Here is a 19,298-nt window from a genome sequence, read left to right on the forward strand (position 1 = left end):
AGATGACGGGACTCCTGGAGGGTAAAATGCTCAGTTTGACCAGAGAACAGGAACAAATAACACAACTTCTGCACTAATATACGCCCTTTTAAGCTTGGGATGCAGGGCTGAGATTACCAATTACAGAGCGTGTCGTGTAGCAAATGAGTACAACCATCAATCCTGTTTTACGGAGGATGCTGAACACCAGTAGCATTTACTTATTATTATTACCAGCCTGGGGCTCATTTTATACCATCAAACCAAAAGTGTGTGCCCTGGCACTCATCTTCCAAGGCATCCGGGGTGATTCTCCTGTGACGGTAACAGATGGTACCTGTCAGCTGATGGTTTTGCTTCTAGCTCATTGCTACTAGGGAGCAGCGCTGCCTGTTCAGATGTCACCTTAGGAAAAGAACTGAACACAGAAAGCAAAATCGAGTGTGGTTTGACAATGGTTAAGGTTGAGTGACAGTGGGACAAGGAGGAATTTCTCGCTTACACCTCCGGCCCTGGGCTGAGAGAACAGCGCAGAGCGCAGCAGCGGCAGCAGCCGCTTTGCCACAGGTGGAGCAAAGACTCTTATCTCGAGATAAAATGGAAAGGGCCAGTACCAGGAACCGTGTGTTAACAGACTTTGTGACTCAAATCTGTGTACACTGAAACGTACTCAGAAATGTTCCTTTCCAAGCAACTCCCTATTCACTCTATAAATAGAAGTGTCAGTCATTAAAAAAACGAAGGCCAGGGGCACACCCAGGGCCAGGCCCCATGGCCCAGCTGAGCGCTGCCTTGACGTGAGGGGTTGCTTCTGTCGGCCCGAAACCTACTTAACAACGGCCTGTAGAATTCCGTGTTTAATTTGACAAAGCTCAGCAGCACTTCAACTGCTTTGTCTTCCTGAAAGACGGTAAATCTGCGATTGTCCAAAGACACCAAATGCAGCATAACGTGATTTATAGAGCTCTCTAGTTCAGTATCACATCTGATTGCTGGGCATGAAGAGTGTAATTAAAGTTTCAAACAAGCACAGTAAAAGATGTGCTTTAAGTCTGTAAATCCACCATTAGGTTGACTTTCAAATGCACTTTACAGTTTGCTTGCTTATTGCACAGCCTCCTTTGTTGTCTAAAAGAAGATTTATAAGCTTTTGCTGGAGTGTTTGCTGCCTAAAAGTTAATTCATTAACTCGCTGTTATTTTCAAGTGCACAGAGGATGCAAGACTGTAAAGGTACCAATGATAATAAACTCTTCTAAGGAGAGCACCATGGCTTATCACCTCAAAATAGCCCAGTCAGAAATATACTTTGTATGTACTCTGTATCCAAGTCCCAGAACAGGCCCAGCTTACTCTCACAAAGCACAATACAGACATCACCCCAAAGCTGGCTGCACTCTGCATCCCTGCCAGCGTGCTGAGGGGTGACACCTGGGGACCCCTTTGACTATGTACGAATTTTTATTTTATACATGAGCGCTAGTAAACTCAGGTTTATCAGCACTGGTCTCCCAGTCTATGGCTGTGACATGACCCTAGACTGCCCTGTAATTTGAAGGTACCTTGACTCCCCTCCTGCATCCTTCCCACCACAACCTTGTGCTTGCCGTTTCCCTGGTTTGGTACGGTGCCTGCTGGCATTTCCAGCACAGCCCCATGGTTTCTCTCCTGCTCCTCGGAGAAGCCATGGGCTGTGCGAGTCAGCAGGACGGAGGACTTAATGGGAGAGGAAGGGGACTGAACTCCTTCCCCAGCACAACGTCCCATGGACTCATCCCAGTCATGGAACTCACCCCCCGACACCAAGGCTGCCTTCATCCCTGTAATTGCTTTGCTGATACTGCACGTGATGGCTCATTTTGCTTATGGCAGAGTTTACTGTAAAATTACAGACAGTTCTCCACAGAAGGCCACCTTCAAACCATCATTGTTGGCCTCAGCTGTCTGTGGAGGAACACTTGCAAAGAGCCCTTTGTGGAGATAGAGCCTGAAAGTTTTCAGGAAAAATCAGATGCAATGTACCTTTCCATCTTCCTCCTCCTCCCAACCAAGGAAAGGCAGCAGGCTGTAAACTTTAAATGTGTTTTTGAATCTGCTGTGAACAAGCAGGTAGACAAACCAGACATAAACCCAGAGGAAATCTGTCTTTTCATCAAAGGAAAATAGCAGCATCGGCAGACACAGAACTTCCACTGTGCAGACAGCTGTGCCTCTTCGAAAGGGAACAGAAGAAAAGGAAACCATTGTGGAGCTGTAACTGAAAAACAATCATAACAAAAGCTTGGAAATGGAAATAAACAAACAAGCTTCCAGTAGGCTGGGGCTCACTGATGCAGAGAATGTTGTCTGAGGAGAGCTAAGAAAATGTCCTAGGTGATAACTGTGGAATCCAAGAGAATTGTGTGTCCCTGTAAACCTGCAGAGGATAAATACTACCCAGCCACAAAAGTGCAGTCCCCTGCCAGACCCCCCAGTAGGCATCTAAATGATCTTTATCACCCAAACACTGTCCCAAGTGGGTGACTCTCTGAGCCAGTCTGCCCAGTCTGCCAGTCTCCCTGCTGCGAAGAAAATCACACCTGACAGAAGCGGGATGTGGGCGAGCAAAGAACTTTAAATGTTCCCCTGGTGGGGCTGGCAATGGCCCAGGCTGTTATTTGAACATTTTCCACATTTCTGGATTATTGCAGTTGGGCTGGCTTGGACATTTTAGGTTGCTCAAGAATGTGGCAGGTAGTTAATTGAGTGGGATTTTGTTAAGACCTCTGCCATCTGATCTGCCCTCTTTGACAGACACAGAAGAAGTAGGAAGTTTCCTTATCCTGTATTGGCTATAGGAAGCTGATGCCTGCTGCAGCTGAAGTGATTTGGATGTGTACAACACGTTGCAATAGAACTGTAATGCCTATATGTACAGCCATGTTTATTTAGCCATCCAAGTCTCGTGTGAGATCAGTGCAAACGTAAACACCTGGACACATCTGTGGGTCTGGCTCAGGCCTTTTGGGTTGATGGTAACATTCCCCTTCCCTGCCTTCTGTCCTGAGAAAAGCGTAAAGAAGCAGAGAAGCAGCTGCTCGTGATGCTGCCCCAGCCCTCCTGGGGCTGCGGGTGCAGCGTCTGTGTGACCCAGGACTGGGCTGCTGTGGATTGTGCTGGACCAGGATGATGGGAGTGCTGGGGGAGTTTTGTTGGAGAGGCAGAGACCTGGATTTGCGGCACTTGTGGTGTTATTATTAATATAAATGGTATGTTTTACCCCCTCGTTTGGTGGGTGAGCTGTGCACCACGAGTGCCCTGGCTGGTGCAGGCTAAAGAATGACTTTCTAACAAAACGTGCCAACATCAAATAACCCATTTTTGCACTGTGGCTCAGGTGTCAAAACGAGAGCAAGCTCTCCGCTGCATGATAAATCACAGTAAAATGGTTCTGTCTTTGTAGAATTGCTGTTCCCTTGAATTTGCTTTGGCTGCATAACCTTTTCACTGCATATGATTAAGCCTCGTTGTTATGTCTTCTTTTTTTCCCTTGTTCTTTTCCATGTTGTTTCAGAATTGAAGCTAATAAAGCAAAACAAAATGGAAAATTCACAGAGGGGATCTGGAGATTAAACGGTCTATCAACCTTGTTGGAGGGAAAGGTCTTTTTTCTAATAATGATTTGCATTTTCATAGGTTAACAGTTTCTGAAACTGTTAAGTGCTATTGTGCCTTGAGTTTGGCAGCATTTGTTGTACTTGTCTAAAATGAAAAGTGCTTTCAGCTTAAGAATGTAATGTATAATTTCTGTGGTGCCTGCTTGCTTTAACAGGTATGGTAACGTAATTCTAGGATTACTGTGCCAAATTAAAACCTGGCATAAAATTAATGCAATTGTGCTAAACTGTATGATTTCCACCTGCTTCTGTCATGCCTGAAATGGAGGGTTTAGGTGAATAGATGTTAAAACAATGCTAGTGTTTGGTGCTTTTCAAACACTCCAATTCATGCTGTCAAATGAATGCAAGACAATCTCATTATTTAAAAAACCAGCTAGTTTTTAATTCTCACTGTTTCAAGGACATACTTGGACACAGGGACCGTAGCGCTGACCTCAGCTGCTACCAACTCCATGTAGGGAGGAATTGCTAATACCTCTTTGCTTTTGGTGTGCTCCCATTTAGGAAAGAGACTGAAGCAGCCTCTGGTGTCCGAGCATTGCTTTGCCTGCCCGAGTTTCGCCTGGGCAATAATCTTTTCCATTTTACTTCCCATAACTGGCCGCAGGGGGGACTGAAGTCTCAGGGAGAAGCTTTTCCATGTCCAGGCTCTGCAGCTCAGCTGCCCTCTGAAGAAGCCTAAATTCAGCAAGACTGTGTGGCCTTTTTCTTGAGGAGGCAGTATAATAATTGTAGATGCCATTAACTTTGAATGATGGTTGTAAAGCTCATTTTCCCTCAGCTGCCCTCCTCCAGGTGGCGTGTCGCGGTGTCCCCGGTGCTGGCTGGAGCTGGGCTCTGCCTTCCAGCAAGCGGCTTCCCACCGCAGCGCCACCACCGGCTCCTGTTTTCCTTGGGAGATTCCCCAAAGCTGGGCAGTGTTCTGGAAATGCTGCGGTACGATAAGGTGAGCAAGGTAACGGGAAGGGAGCCAGGAGTGACTGCTTGCTTAGTGCCTGGTTTGGATTAGACTTTTCCTTTTGATTCCCAGGAGCTTCGGATTGGGACAAGGTTACTTGTTTGGTTGGTTTTAATTTTCAGGAAGAACATATGATGCTTCCTATCTTGCTTTGTTAATTATCTCATTAGAGTTTTCTTAATTATTTTAATTACACTGAGTATGACAGTGCAATGGTCTGATGTGGTGAAGTTGTTGAGCAGAGGATCAGCTATCCCAAATAAAAAGCAGAGTGGCAAACCAGCTGAGATGAAGCTAAGCACTTTTTTGCTCATGCCTTTGATTCGCTTGTGGCAGGCAACCGGAGTTATTCATCAGCTGGTCAGGACTCAGACCCTGTAGCCCAGCAGCTTTGTTACACACCGTGTGTTAGCAGTTCGAATTCTTTGGAAGCCCTTGTTATCCTTCGGTGATCAAGCAGACAGCGAGTGTGTGAACTGGAGGCAAGTAATGGAAAATGAAAGTGTCAGCAGCCTGCACATCATGGCAGCAGCTGGGAAACCAATCAACGCAGATGACTTCATCTGAAAAACACATGAATCTTAACAGGGTGTAGGGTGTAACCTTTGAAGAGCAAGTGTCTAATCCAGTTGTACACAGCAATTTGATGCAAATGAGCTAATAAAAGCAGTGGGGCAGCCTGGCCTGGCTCAGTTACAGCCCTGTCACGCCTCTGCTCCTGGCAGCAGGGGTTTGCAGCTGCGCAAACATGTCGTGTTGGTGGAGAAACCACTGATCCATGGCCAGTAGTTGTGGCACGCTGCCCGCCACAGCCAGGCTGCGTCCTGTGCCTTCGCCACGCGTGGCCACGTCCTCAGTCCCATGTCGCAGCTGCTTCCCCCACTGCGGGCACTGCTGAGCCAGGGGAACCCCACGGTGCCACCCACAGGGCCCTGTGCCCGCACCCAGGGGTGCTGCCCCAGCCCTGCTCCGGCAGCCGCTCCCCCAGCCGGACTCCTCCTTGCCTGTGCCATGCTCGAGCCCTCAACTTGCTGCAACAATCTCGACTTATAAACCACCCTGTAATTGCCAGGCTCTCACAAGGTAAAAGCAAAAAGCCACAGGCTTGTACGGGTGTCCCCAAAGAATCAAATCAGTTTGTAAAATTATCAGCAGTGCAGTGGGGCTCTTTTTGCTCTTCTCCTCCCCAAACACTGAGCATTGCTGCTGTGCCAGCGATGATGTAAAGCTCAAACTGGGTGGCCTCTTCTATAATGTTCAATAAGTAGAGTGATATGTTCCTGGAGCCTGTATGAAATGCTGAAAACCTTCCAATTCTGTAAGCAGACAGCCCCCAGAAATAAATAATAGCTTAAAATCCAGTTCAAGGACTAATTAATTGGCACCACTGATGTGACTGATATTGAATTAGGACTAGCTTTTTGTTCTGCCCCTTTTCGTTCTGCAGGTTAATGGCATATATCCATCCAGGAGTGTTGCACTCAACGCCCATCACGGTCACTGTCTTTGCATCTCTAGAAAAAGCTGATGTCAGTTCATGGTGATTTGGGGAGTCAGGTCACACCGCAGCTGACAGCTAACCTATAGCAGATGGATTAGAGTGGCTGTACATTGCTAACAGTAATTACATGTAATTAAAGTGCCTTCCTGGCACAGCAAGACCCTGACCTGGCAAATGACCGTTTGCAGCGTTGGTTGGAGTCCCGTGGTGTCGGGGTGAAGCTGCAGCCACGTGTGAGCAGCTGCAGGAGCCGCGCTGGGGACGGGAGGACACTGCGGAGCACACGTGCTGGAGAAAGCTGCTGTTTAGCCTCCGTGTTTCATCATCATGATGTGTTGAACAGGGGAGACATTGACCTAAGGTGCACCAGGACTGTCAAACTTATCATGAACCGCATGCTAATTAATGGTTTCCACTAAGTCCTTACCTCTAGGTGTGGTGGTGAATAATGATGCGAAAGATCAGTTTGTTTGCTTTTTCTTTCAGGAAAGGTTGTTTCTATCCTTTTGGTCGCACTTAAATGTCTTAAAATAGTTCCAAATATTCCCTAAAAGAAAAAAAAAAAAACCCAGAAAGTAAATCAATTACTTACATAATTGTTAATTTTTAGACAGTATGGCCCTAGTGAAGCACAAAGGTACCATGAATATTTCATCAATGGCTTTGGAAAGGATCAAAAACTATTAGCTGCTACTTGCAGTTTGGACATTAAAGCCAACCAGGACAACGCCTCTTTTCTGTATTAACAATAACAGTAATATAGTTGACAATGAGTTGATAATTTCTAGCAAAACGTTTATTTGAATAATATAATCTCTCTTGCAGTTCAAGTGCCGTTCATAGGCTACCTGCATTTTTGTTTTCTTTTTTAGAACATGAACTGAACAAAGGGATAAACATAAAGGACATGGGAGTTCATCACAAGGGGTGACTCTCAACGATTAAAAAAGACTAGTTTAACTGCGATTGAGCACAAATCCACGTGACATTTTTTATATGCCTTAAATATGTTATCCCTTATTGTAGAAGCTTAATTTGCACTTCCAAAGAACATGCAGCAAATATTTCCTGTTTCCTTAGAAAATGCTGTCTTTGTGATCTCCTTCCTGTAAGCAAACTCATTTAGTGCAGTAATCCCTCAAGGCACATACAGCAAAAGCAATACTTCCTCTGAGCAAATATCAGCGTAATGTGTTTGAGTGTTTAAAAAATATTTTAATAATATGAAATTCTGGCAGAGTCCTGGGTTTTGTTGTTTTGTTTTCCATGCATGTTCAGTAAACAACCTATTTTAATACCCTTAGTTTGCAATGCAAAAGTTTGGTGTATATTCATGGCTAAAAACCCCATTGCAGCCTCTTGAGTCAGGAATACACACAGGTGAGCGTTTTGGATCTGACCATCAAGGCACTAAATACCGAATGCATTTTGTCCCTTAAAATTCTGGTTAGAAGCAGTTTTGAAATCCCTCTGTTTTGAGCAGGCGTTCTTGCACTGATACCTGGCAGTTCAGTGGGGACTCCTCTCTGGATAGACATTTACCTGTAGTACTTAAAATCCACTGTGAAAATGTGGACTTTTAGTTCAAAGTGAGTATGTCACTAAGGGCCTGATGCAAAGCACAGTACAATCCATAAAAATGGCCTAAGTAAGAGACTGGATGAAAGCACCTATATATACTGGTAAAGAACCCATCTTTAAAGCATCAGTTTTCACAACATCCAAAATCTGCGCCTGTTTCCGGGGAAGTTAGTCCTTAGGGTGTTTTATGAGTTCATACTGCAGATAATGCACAGACGTGGCTGAAATGTTGAACTTTGCCTGCAGTATATTTATTCCGAAATAAGTTGTGTTGCATGTGCATGTTATAGGTGGCACAAAAGGAAATTGCAGAGCTGACGATGTGCAGTGCTGAATGTGACAAGGAGTTTTATGGACCTGAAATGTTTGTGTGCTGAGTCTTGTGCAGGAGCAGAGTGCAGTTTCATACTGCTAAGCAGCATTTGTGCTTAGATGTCCTATTTTACATGACAGATCCATGAACAAACCCCGCTGCCGTGTATCTCCCAGGCAGGAAGGGGGTGGGAAGGGCCCGGCTCTCTGGGATGCTGGTACCTCCCTGCACAGCAATGAAACGGGCTGTGCGGTGCTGGTGAAACATCATCACTGGGGAAGGTCGTGCCCCCGTGGGTAACTCTGTCCTTCACTCTTACTCACTGCAGTTTGTTCACTCGCAGGCTAATGCAACCACAAATATCCTCATTAAGCAGAAAAACATCTATTCCATTTTTTGTATCTTGCAAACGGCTTTGCCTTTGTGTTATCTTTCCTTGTGTGGCACCATGCTGCAGTGTAGCCTTTACTCAGGACACCCTGTCAGAAACAAAGAGAAATTCAGTTTTAAAATGTGATTTGGACTGCAAGAGGGCAGCAAACTCACTAATATTTCAAAGAAACCTCTGTATGAAAGATTTATTGTTTGTTTGTTTTTAAAGGCGTGCCAGGATGTGTTCCCAACAGGAGAGACCGTATTATTTCCTTTTACAACATAGTGCAATTTTAAAGCCAGTTAGGAGCAAACATGTATTTCTGATGGCTTCCTGCTGATGTGAAGGGAGCATGCAGAGCATCCCGATGGCAGGGATGGGCCAGGCTGTGGAAGAGATGTCAGTGTCATTTAACAATCAACAGCACTTTTCTGTCTGAAAATGGTAAACCTTTGCTAATTGCCTCTTTGAAAAGTCACCTTCTGTTCCATGTTGTCTCGTGCTGTAGCTGTGGGTTACTGCATGTCTTAGAAGCCTAAGAACAGATTTCTCAGGATGCTTTTTGCCATAGGCACCACGTGCCTGCCCTAAACACTCAGTTTGGCACAGCAAACCTGGAGCGACAGTGGTGGCAAGAGCAGCTGCACAGCATTTTGTTTTCTGTGGTGTTTTCACTGTTGTAGAACTGCCCTCAACTGAGACACATATGGCCACAAATGTATGTATTGCAACCAGAATGGTATGTACCTGTATACAATCAATGCTGTTTTATCTCACACACACGTAAACTCTTAGCTGTTTCCTCTACTAACACTGATCAATACCAGCCCTGACGTATGGTTGGAGGTCTTGTGCTTGTAGAACTTTTTTCCAGAATTATTTTCCTTGTGCCCGCCAGGTTTTGCATGGTTACTTGGCTTTCTGGCCACTGGAATGAAATAAGCCTTAAAGCCCACCGGTGGTCTCAAAGTAGTCTGGTTTGGAATCAGATGCCGCTTACCCCATTTTGAGCGGGACTCCCTGGCCGTCTTGTCTCATTCCTTACGCAGTCAGTGGAAGAAGGTGAGTCACCTCAGGAAGGATATCCACGCTCTTCCTCCCCTGCTGTAGGAGGGAGTGATTCATCTCTACAGGTGCCTGTGTTCCTCATTTCTATCGGGAAGCCTCTGGTAACCAGCTCTTCCCACCACAGGTCTGAGCCTGGACGTTGTCCCCGTCACTGGGTGCGACTCCAGCCCCTCCTGTCACCCGAGCCACGGGGAGCTGCGTGTGCTTTGCTGTCCCACTCTCACCCTGGGAGCGGGATGAACGTGGCCCTGTGAAAACTGTTGGCTTTCCTGTACTCAATTAGTACCACCTTTCCCATGACTTGGGACACATGATTTGTAAGCCTCTCAGAAAGTTCTCGGAAACATGAGCCAATTTCTCTTTTAAAGCTGTTATTAAATATTAATAATAAAAAAATATTACTGTGCTAGCAGTGCTGAGCAAAATATAATAGTATCAGAAATCTTCCATAATTCTCACAGCCAACCAACACAGATTTATACCTTACAGTGGGAAGGACACAGAGCCTGCGTTTTCGATTAAAACAGCTCAGCTTTTCTTCAGTAAAAATTGAGGTCCACAGTGCCAGATAAAATAAGGCCAAGTTCATAGCTGGTTTAAACTGGATGAGCTCCATGTAGCTTCACTTAACCCGCAATGAATTTTGCTTACTGGATTTTGGCTGCTAGATGACTTTCCTTCTCTCAGCAAGTAAGACATAGAGCAGGCTCGCAAGGGATGTGTCTAAGGAGACACATTGCTATTCTGCACCTGTTCAGTCCTAGATTCACAGTTCCTGCGGATGCGAGTAGGATCCTGCTCATACACAGATTTGTCGTGGTTTGTGTTTTGGTTGTTGTTTTTTGTTTGTTTGGGGTTTTTGGGGTTTGGTTTTTCTTCTTTGGAGTCTACATTTATGTTTATGGCTTGCTGCTGGAGTATTTCCGATCATGGACAGGGACTTTCTATCTGTTTCTTTGTTGTGGCATACTGTAAACTAGAATTTTAGCACCCAGTAAAGAAAATTAAGAGACAGTTTGTTCTCAGTATAATATTCCTGTGACAAGACAGTGGGAGGTAAATGGCATCTACAAGCGCTGTGTTCTTCCCTTGGTGCTCCTGGTAATTTTAGCACTGCAGTTATGTAGCTGGGGAGGAAAGTTACAGAGACCCATTGGGGTAGCAAAAATTTGAATGCAAACCCCAATGAAACAGTTGCGAGCGATTTTGTCGTGCTTTCACATTTAAGTTCCTCTAACACTGAGAAATAATGAAGAAACACTGAGAGCATTAATCAACTGCTATATACTTTTCAGCTATCTTTTGGCAGCCTTCTGAAAGTCACAGCTAAAAATACTAAAAACACTCTAGGCTTAATGGGGTTTGAGTTAAGAAAAAGGATAGCATAGGAAGAAAAAAACCCTGAGAACAATGAGCCGTGTTATGGCTGAGGTCCAAATGTAGGCCAAATAGCAAAAGGACTGTTGATCCGAGTTAAAGGTGTACCTGATCTAAAGAGGGCTCATCCATTGTGCTCTGAAAAGTTGTGTCGGTTTTGAGGGACTTTTCTTCCTCACTGGAATACAAGCGCACAAACCCTTGTCGCTTCAGCCACGGCACAAGGGGAGGAAGCGCTGCAGAGAGCTGTAGTGCCTAAGGGTTACTGCAGAAGCACCTAGTGTCTTGGGGCAAGCCTGAGGCTGTTTTAAAACCTACTGAGGGCTTAAACAGCCCCGAGTCCTGTCTTGTCACTGTTTCCCCCCCTGGGCTGGGTGCTCCAGGGCAGTGGGGAATCCTCAACCAGACCCATAGAGCCAGAGACACTGGTCCAGCTCAGGGATGTCTGGTCTCCTTCCCCAGGCACGGAGGTTTACACACTTGGCCAATATCCTGAACACACACCTATAGGGCTGGACGTGGACCATAAGCAAAGTGCCAGCTGCTGGCAAGGGATGCTCAGTGACTTGTAAGGGCAGGTGGCAACCAGCATCTCCCAGGCTCAGAACACCCTCCAGTATTTTCAGCTTAATAGGCCAAACCTTAGTTTTGAATCAGCAGTTCACTTTAGGATACGGACCATAAAAGCTTAAATAGAAATCAGCAAGTAAATCTGGTTTTTTCCACCTCTGCCTACTATTTTAGTGTTTTACGTGGCTTCTGCCAGTTGTTCTTATGAAGACATTAAAAAGCTGAAAGTTGAGAAAAGCATAGGAGTAGCTGGCTGCAGTAATAAAATGCATTTCTTCACTGATTTTACAGGCTGTTGTAAAGTTGCCCCCATGTGACTGTATTTACTCAATTCCAAGTCACATTTTTCTCTATCACTGAGCAAAACTGGCCAAAAATAAAACCTTCACTAAGCTGTTGCTCCTTCCTCCACTTAATGCAGGAGCATTGACTCTCCAGCACCCAGAAATTCAAACTCATAGAGATGTCTGGACACTTTGTATGTCTATCACTTCTGAAGTTTACTGCATGTTGTAGGGTCTTTTACACCCATTATTAGGCATAGGCTGGAATGGCCTGGGTTTATGGTGCCTAGGTAAAAGTGTGAAAGTACAGGTTGTAAATCCAAGTCATATTGTACTCTATTGAATCCTTATATCAAAATTACTCCCGCAGTTGCAGAATCCAGTTTGCACTGATTGATTTGATGCTGAAACCCCAAAATGGATTCTGAGCATCTGAGCCAAGCTGCAGTAATGGCACTGTGCTCCAGCTGATCTCAATGGGCTTTAGTGTCACTGCCATTGATTGTAGCTGAGACACAGAAAAGTGAAGTAATTTCTATGGCACTACATGAAGTTAATGGTGGGGTCAGGAGTAAGATGCTGGCTATTTGCCTTCAAAGCCAGGGCTCCATTTTGTAGCCCAAAGGCACCACTGGCAAGACTAAGCCCAGGAGCTGAAGGCCTTTGGCAGAGCTGCCTCTGTTTCCTCGGCTCTCCGTTTATCCAAGCTGGAGGACACGCACAGCTGCCATTAAACTTACATCAGCTAATTGAGATCATTAGAGTGATTCTAGTTTACTTCAGCTGGAAATCAGCATTTACAGTGGGAAAACAAGTGCTCCAATGCAAATGTTCCTTTGTCCTGAACTCTTAATGTCCCTCTTTTCAAAATAAGACTTTAATCCCATTGTGGAGGCTCAGGCTTGCAGAGGCACTTGAGCATTGCCCAGGAGCAGCACGTTGTTGAGCAGACCAATGGGTTTCATCTCAGGGCTGGAAGTCGTGAACCGGTCAGCAGTGCTGCTGGGGACAAACTGGACTTGGGGACAAGGTGTTTCACTTCGCATCCTTCATCTCTCCATCTTTAAAATAGGGACAGCCACGTAAAAGAGTTTGTATGTAGCAGGCAAACAGCAGAAACCGAGTGCACTTGTCCAAGTGTGACTAGTCTTGCTTTGGTCTTATCTGTTGTAGAAGACAAAACTGCAGCAGCTGCTGTATCTGCAACTGCTCGGGATGGCTGTGCTGCTGTTCTGAGGTGGGTCCTGCCCCGCTGTGCCGACGGTGGGACTAGTTACAAGCCGAAATATAAATCAAGAAAAAACTGGGAAAACTGAGAAGGGCCCCAACAGGCCCCCGCTGACCTGAATCAAACCCCGCCTGCCCCAGGTCCTGCTCTCGCCGCTCCGAGAGCCGGGTTTTCCGCGGTGCTGCCGCCAGGGGCTGGCACGGCCCCGCCCCCGAGGGGGATAACCCCGCCCCCGGACCATAGCCCCGCCCCGGCCGGCCGCCCCACGCCGCCGAGGGCAGGTAAGGGTCGCCGGGGGCTCCGTCGGTTCCGGGCTCAGTCCCGGTGCCCGTGGGCGGCGGGAGGGCGATCCCCGGGTCGATCCCGGCAGAGTGCGAGCGCCTCGGGTCCGTGTGCTCGGCGTGTCCCGGTCCCGGCCACGGGACGGGGCGCCCGGCACCTCCCGGCGGGGCGGTGCCGTGCCGATGCTGCCGGCAACGCCGACCAGATGTCTCTCGCTATACGGGCGGGGAGAGCATCCGTGCGGCAGGCTGTTAGATCACGGCTGAGGTCCCGCTCCCCTCGCTACCTCCTGCCGCGACCACCGGCATGAGGAGCCGTGGGGCTGGTAGCAAAGCGAGCAGCCGCCGGAGCCAGCCGTGCCCCGCTGCCCGCGGTTCCCCTCCAGGGCCCGCCCTCGTGGGACCTGCTCGCCGGGACCTGCTCCCCTTCCGCCGGGCACGTGTGGTCCCGCAGCAGCGGGCGGGAGCCGTGGGTTCCCGGGCTGGCCTGGGAGCACGTGGGGAGGCTTCGCCACCTCGACAGCGGCTGCAGGGAAGGGAAGTGCTGGCAGGGAGCGTCGGAATGGGCGCGAGCGTGCTGCAGGGGTAACGCGGTGAGGAAGGCATCTCACCCGGGGAAGTGGGCAGCAGCCCGGGCCGAAGGCTCCTTACGGAGCAGAGGTATCTGCGCCTCTCACTGCCCTTGTCTTGGTGCTGGGGGTCAGTTCCATGGCCCTGTGCTGCACCAGACAGTGGAGACCTGGGTTGGGGCACCACGCTTATGAGACTGGTCAGGGCTTTGGGCTGCTACCTAAATAAAAGCATATTTTATCTTGCATTGCTGAATTGTGTTGTCACAATTTTTTGTGGCTTCTATTAAGAATAAGTTTGTGAGGCGGCTGCTGGTTTTCAGAGGAGAGATATTAGGCCAAAGATGTAGCAATGTTGTAAAAAAGATCTGAAGTGAAAGACTTTTGAAAAGAGAATAAAATCCTAGAAAATAAGGTGTACTTCTGGTGCTTTATAGTGTACTTTTTGTTATTGCTTCTCCACTTTGTTTTGAAAGCTACTTGTGAAAACCTGGAATGTGAAGTGTCACTTCCCTGTGACTTCTCCTGCTGTTTTGTCTGTATTTCCATACACACCCCCCTGCTCCATCCTGGTTTTATTTACTTCCTTATTCCTGCGTCATTGTTGTAAATAGTTGGCATGGCAACAAGAGCAGCATTTATTAATTTCTGCTCCCTTTGCAGGCAGCTCTCTGGTGTGATCAATGCTGTTGTATAAGCTACAGTAGCCTGTGGCTGCTGCTGTTTTATTTATTATGTCTTTCCTGGATTTCTTCAGCAGAGAATAATTTTTAAATAAAATCACTTGCAATGGAGCTTATCCTTCCCAGTGACATTAAAGACCATTCTGTGTCCCCTGTGTCTCTACCCTCAGGGCAGACCACAGGGTATGATCAGGGGGGTGGAGATCTACTGTCCTACCACTGTGGAACTTCTGTGAGGGTGTCAGCAGGTGAGGATCAGTTGGTTATGAGGGCTGAACCCATCTCCTTCACCTTCCGCTCCTCTCCCTCCCTCCCTGTTCCACCTTTGGCAGAATATCTGAGAAGCTCCACGTGGGGACTCAGCTTTCTGCTCTCCTGCACAGTTCTATAATTGAAGTGCCAACTTGTTTTTTCCTCCTGAATTCATGAATCACGTCCCTTTAATGTGCCTCCATCCCTGGGAAAGAGGCAGCGCTTGCCACAGCATGGCACAGCGTGGACAAAGTGTTCATTGTACGGCAGGCTCACTTTGATTGCATTTAAATCAATATTGTTATCTACACTTCAGAGATGTAGCAGGGGAGAAAGAACAATAATAAATGTTTGCCACAAAGTTGAAAGGAGTACATCGCTGTCTGGGGGGGTCAACAGGCAGCAAAGCTGCTTTGAGATGTAAGTGCTTATTAGTGACTTATTCGAATTGTGTTTGTCACTGCTCATATAGAAGCTCCCAATCTTATTCAGCTTGAGCACCTAGAAATAAATCTACATTGTTCAACAGGACAGGTGATCTTGTTATTCTTATCCAAAAAGTCTGTCTTCTCCACTTCCCTGCAAGATTTGCTAAGTACTCATGGAGCTGCACAGATGGAAGAAACACCTTGTCTGCACAAGAAAATGGTACCAGATGATCATCTGAAACTTATTTTATTTTTAGTGATTTAATTAAATTGGAGCAATCTGTGTTTGCATTTCTCACTTGAGCTTGCCCAAACTTTATCTTGAGCTCAACTAAATGACAGTCCATGTCCACATGCAGACCTCTGCTAGTTTAAGCACATCTGTTAGCCATGCCTGTAGTTAATTAACCTACTGTAACTTTCTCCTATAGAGAAAACCTAATATGAGAACTGCACCTTTGTGATTAAATGAGTGCGGCATCTGATTTATTTAATTAAGTAATTTCCTTGTGCATTCAGACTGCCTTTTGGCAGTGTTGGCCTCCTCACCTCTGGGTATTGTATGTCACTTAAATACGAGATCTTTCACCTGAGCGCTGTGAGGGACAGTCAGTGGCAGCAGGTGCTTTTTTGTTCTTGTAGGTAACAAGCAGTGCCAGAGATACCTCCTGTCTCACTCAAGTCATCCAGCTCCTAGAACACATACGTGACTACAATAAGTGAATTAATGACTGGGTCTGTGCTTGCATTGGAAAGTTGCGTTGATCCTGGAAGAAAATGGACCAGTTTATTAAAAAATATTCCCATGTATGAATTTGTTTTCTCATGGAAGAAGATCAATGACACAAGGTGAAGTCACAGCGTCGGTGATGGGATTGCTCTCCCTGGAGCTCCCTTTCACTGCATCTCAGGGTGATAAAGTAAACCAGCTTTAGCTAACACTGTAGCATTTCTGTACTTGAACCAGGTGCAGCACAAACCAATCCAGGCCTCAGCACATGCTTGGAAATTCAGAGAGAAAAAGGTGAGGACCCCAAATTAGGGATGGACTAGAGCTTCATTTTTCTCCCCTTTCATAATGTGAGAGACTGACCCCCAGACTCCGGACATGGCCCCTCTATGTTTTGGCATCACAATTAGAAATTGCAGATATGGAGATTATTTCATAGAAGGTTGTTTCTGAAACTTTTCGCAGATGCTGGAGGGAATTATACCTACCAAATGTACTTCATTTTAAGCAATGATGAGATGCGCCCCACTGTTCTGCAGTTACCTTCATCCCTCTTTTGAGTTATTTCAGAATCATCCAGGCGTGGCTGAGGCTTAAAAATAATCACTGACCAGAAGGAAGGATCCCTCGGTCTGCAAAATTTCCTAAACAAGCAGCACTGGTTTCCCGTGGGTTTTGGCACCGCGCTCTGCCTTGTGCCATCGAGCTCAGCAGGCAAAGGCGTACAAAGGTATTGCGCCCCACACAGTTTTGACTTCTGAGCTCCCACCATGTTACAAAACCAGAGGGTTTTGTTTGGTTGGTGGTTTTTGTTTGGTTGTTTCTTCGTTGTTTTATTGGGGTTTTTTGTGTGGTTTTGTTTGGGTGTGGTTTGGTTTTTTTCCCCAACAAAATGGTTTCTCGTTCTGAGGGCTTTTAACCTGCTCCAGATGGCCAGGCAGGTGTTGCAAACTCAGTATTACTGGGGCATAACGAGCAGGGTCAGGAAAGCAATTTGTGACATGTCACCACTGGAGGTAAACATGGAGGAATTATGTTTGCAAGGAAGCAAATTGGAGGTCAGCAAATATTTTTCACGGTCAAAAATAAAAGGCAGAAGTTCTCATGGGTGTTTGCTTTTTTTCTTCAATCTTTCAATCCTACAGTTTCTTTGTTTGAACTCAGCTGAAACTGCTCTTCCATCTCCCTTATCATGCTGAGAACATCCAGGTTCTGAGGATGAATGAGTGACAAATGGGGACAGGGAGGTGATTAGTCCAAATACATAACCTTTACCTGCAGTGGTCTAGATTTAAGCTGCTATTTTCTCACTTTTAGGTACTATATACTTATTTGTTGTTGCCTTTTCAAGTATAACAGCTGAGAAGGTGCTTTTTAGGAGTAACCTTCATACATGTGGCATCTCAAACGGCTGCTAGCAGGACAGCTGGGTTCTTTAAAGCTGATATAATGTGACTTGTCTCCCTTGGCTGAGAGGGAAGCTGGGACACCAGGATATTTCTCTGATAGAAATATCGTTGCAGAAGAAACGTGGCACAACTTGCACGAGGAGCTCTCAATGGGTTTGTTACAAACTAATAGACAGGGAATTGCAAATTCTTTTAAAGCTGTGCTTTCCTGAGGATGTAAGCACAGGTTTAGTGCAAACCTCAGCACAAGCCTCTGCCCCCTCCCCAAAGCCAAGTGTACTTGGTGCGGGAGCGCGTCCCCCTGGCCTGCGCGGGGCTGCATGGGTGACGGGCACAGCCGGCTCCTGGAAACGCTGTCACCCTCTCTCGCAGCCGGGACACGGCCACCCTCGTTCAATGGGAGACAAGAGGATTTCTCAGTGTCCCAGGCGGCTGTGCTTGTTTATTTGTGTTCTGGCAATCTGCAGAATTACAATGGGCTGCGTCCTGCAAGATCTGCAAATAGTCCCCACCTATGAAATAAACAGAAGTCCCAAATATTTAAACTAAAGCGCTGGATTACCAGTTTATTACCAGTAAAAGGCCTTATCGACTTTAAGGAGTCTGAGTCACACATTTCCTCTGATTTTTTTGTTTTTTTCTGGTGATGCTGCCTCTGGGAAATATTGGTTAAGACTGTGAAACTCAGTCTTTTGTTTACCCTAGGTGATAACCGTAGGATGGTTCATTTAATTAAAACTGGATGAAAGGAAGTAAATTGTATGTAATGCAAATTCCACCCATGCAGTTCCTCGCTAGGAGGAGATGGGTAGAGTTCAGTGTAGACAGAAACTCGTGACAGCTACATTGCATGGGGCAGAAATGCATAAGGGAGAAAAATCCTTATGCATATTTTTTCTACAAAAGAAAACTGTTCCATAATATTGTGTGTCTCATACCTCCTTCAGAAGCAGTGGTATTTCTGAGGCTAAGTGCAAATAAGCAGAATTCACCCCCTTCTGATGTGGTCAGTGGAGCATCTCCTCAATTACACATTCCCCACATGCACTGAGTAGGGGAGTTTACTAATTTTTTTTGGCTTAGCATTGTGTCGTTCTTCTAAAATACCTTCTACTGGCTGCTCTCAAGCGGCTGCACTAGAGACCTTATTGCTCTGATAAATTCCTGCAATTCCTGTGTGCCCAAGAGCGTCTCAGGGCCATTCTTGATCAATGGGCATCCTTCTCTAGAGCTGCCTGGGGAGAGGAGAAGGAAAAAGATTTTATTAAAACAGTTGAGATTCTCCATTGTGCTGGACGTTATTGGAAAATGTAATGTCAGACGTTGACTGAAACTGAGAGAAAACATCCAAGGCTGGGCTTACAGTGAACTAAGCAGGATTTCTTGTTCTGTGCTGCACGTTGAAGAGCCATGGGCAGGGCCAGAGCTGCTGCCTTCCAGCCCGCCCCTCGGGTCTGCCCGCGCTGCCCTTGTGCTGCTGATCGGTGGGCACCAGCTGCTCATCGTTGTGTCTGAGGCAGGAACGGCACATCGTGGCATGTACAGCCCTCACTGAACAGAGGAGAATCTGTGTGAAGTCCGTGATTAGTCAGGCTTGAGTAATTTTAGCATTTGGAGATGGGTGAGACTAAACCAGCCTCTTATTGACCAGAATTTGGCCTTGACATTTCCTGTGTGATGGTAACAGATGCATTTATACATGGACTGCTCTGGGAGACCACAATTGCCTGCTTTGTTTGAAATTGTTCTTTATCTTATCAGCTGTCTCTCATCTGAAGGCCGTTTCTATATGACTTAGTTCCTTAGGAGTTTTTTGGGTAGGAACAGTATACCTCTACTCTCTCTTTTTGCTGGGACAAGTCAGACAAAATAGCATTGCAGACAGTGCAGCAACAGCACTTGTAGTGGAATACCTTTTCAGAAAACAACTATATTAAATATATTCTGTGTTCTCGCAGCTTGCAGCTGCTCTTGGTCTATGGACTGGACAGCCCATAGCTGCAAGTAGCATGCTGCAAATTAAGAGAAAATGGTGCACTTTGGAAGAGCTCTTACG

General features: G+C 46.3%; 1 protein-coding gene across 2 annotated transcripts in view; it reads left to right on the forward strand.

Annotated features, from left to right (window-relative positions):
- Positions 1–19,298, forward strand: part of LOC102098489 (synaptotagmin-like protein 2) — a 77,033-nt gene that overhangs the window by 27,081 nt on the left and 30,654 nt on the right. Inside the window, exon 1 of one of the 2 annotated variants that reach the window (XM_065077912.1) lies at positions 13,087–13,171. The exons of the other annotated variant lie outside the window; for it this stretch is intronic. The gene's annotated coding sequence lies outside the window, so the exon portion shown is untranslated. Of the gene's footprint in view, positions 1–13,086; positions 13,172–19,298 lie in introns of those variants that run through there. 2 annotated transcript variants of the gene reach the window in all.

This window comes from Columba livia, chromosome 12 (genome assembly GCF_036013475.1).
Source record: "Columba livia isolate bColLiv1 breed racing homer chromosome 12, bColLiv1.pat.W.v2, whole genome shotgun sequence".
Lineage (NCBI taxonomy): Eukaryota > Metazoa > Chordata > Aves > Columbiformes > Columbidae > Columba > Columba livia.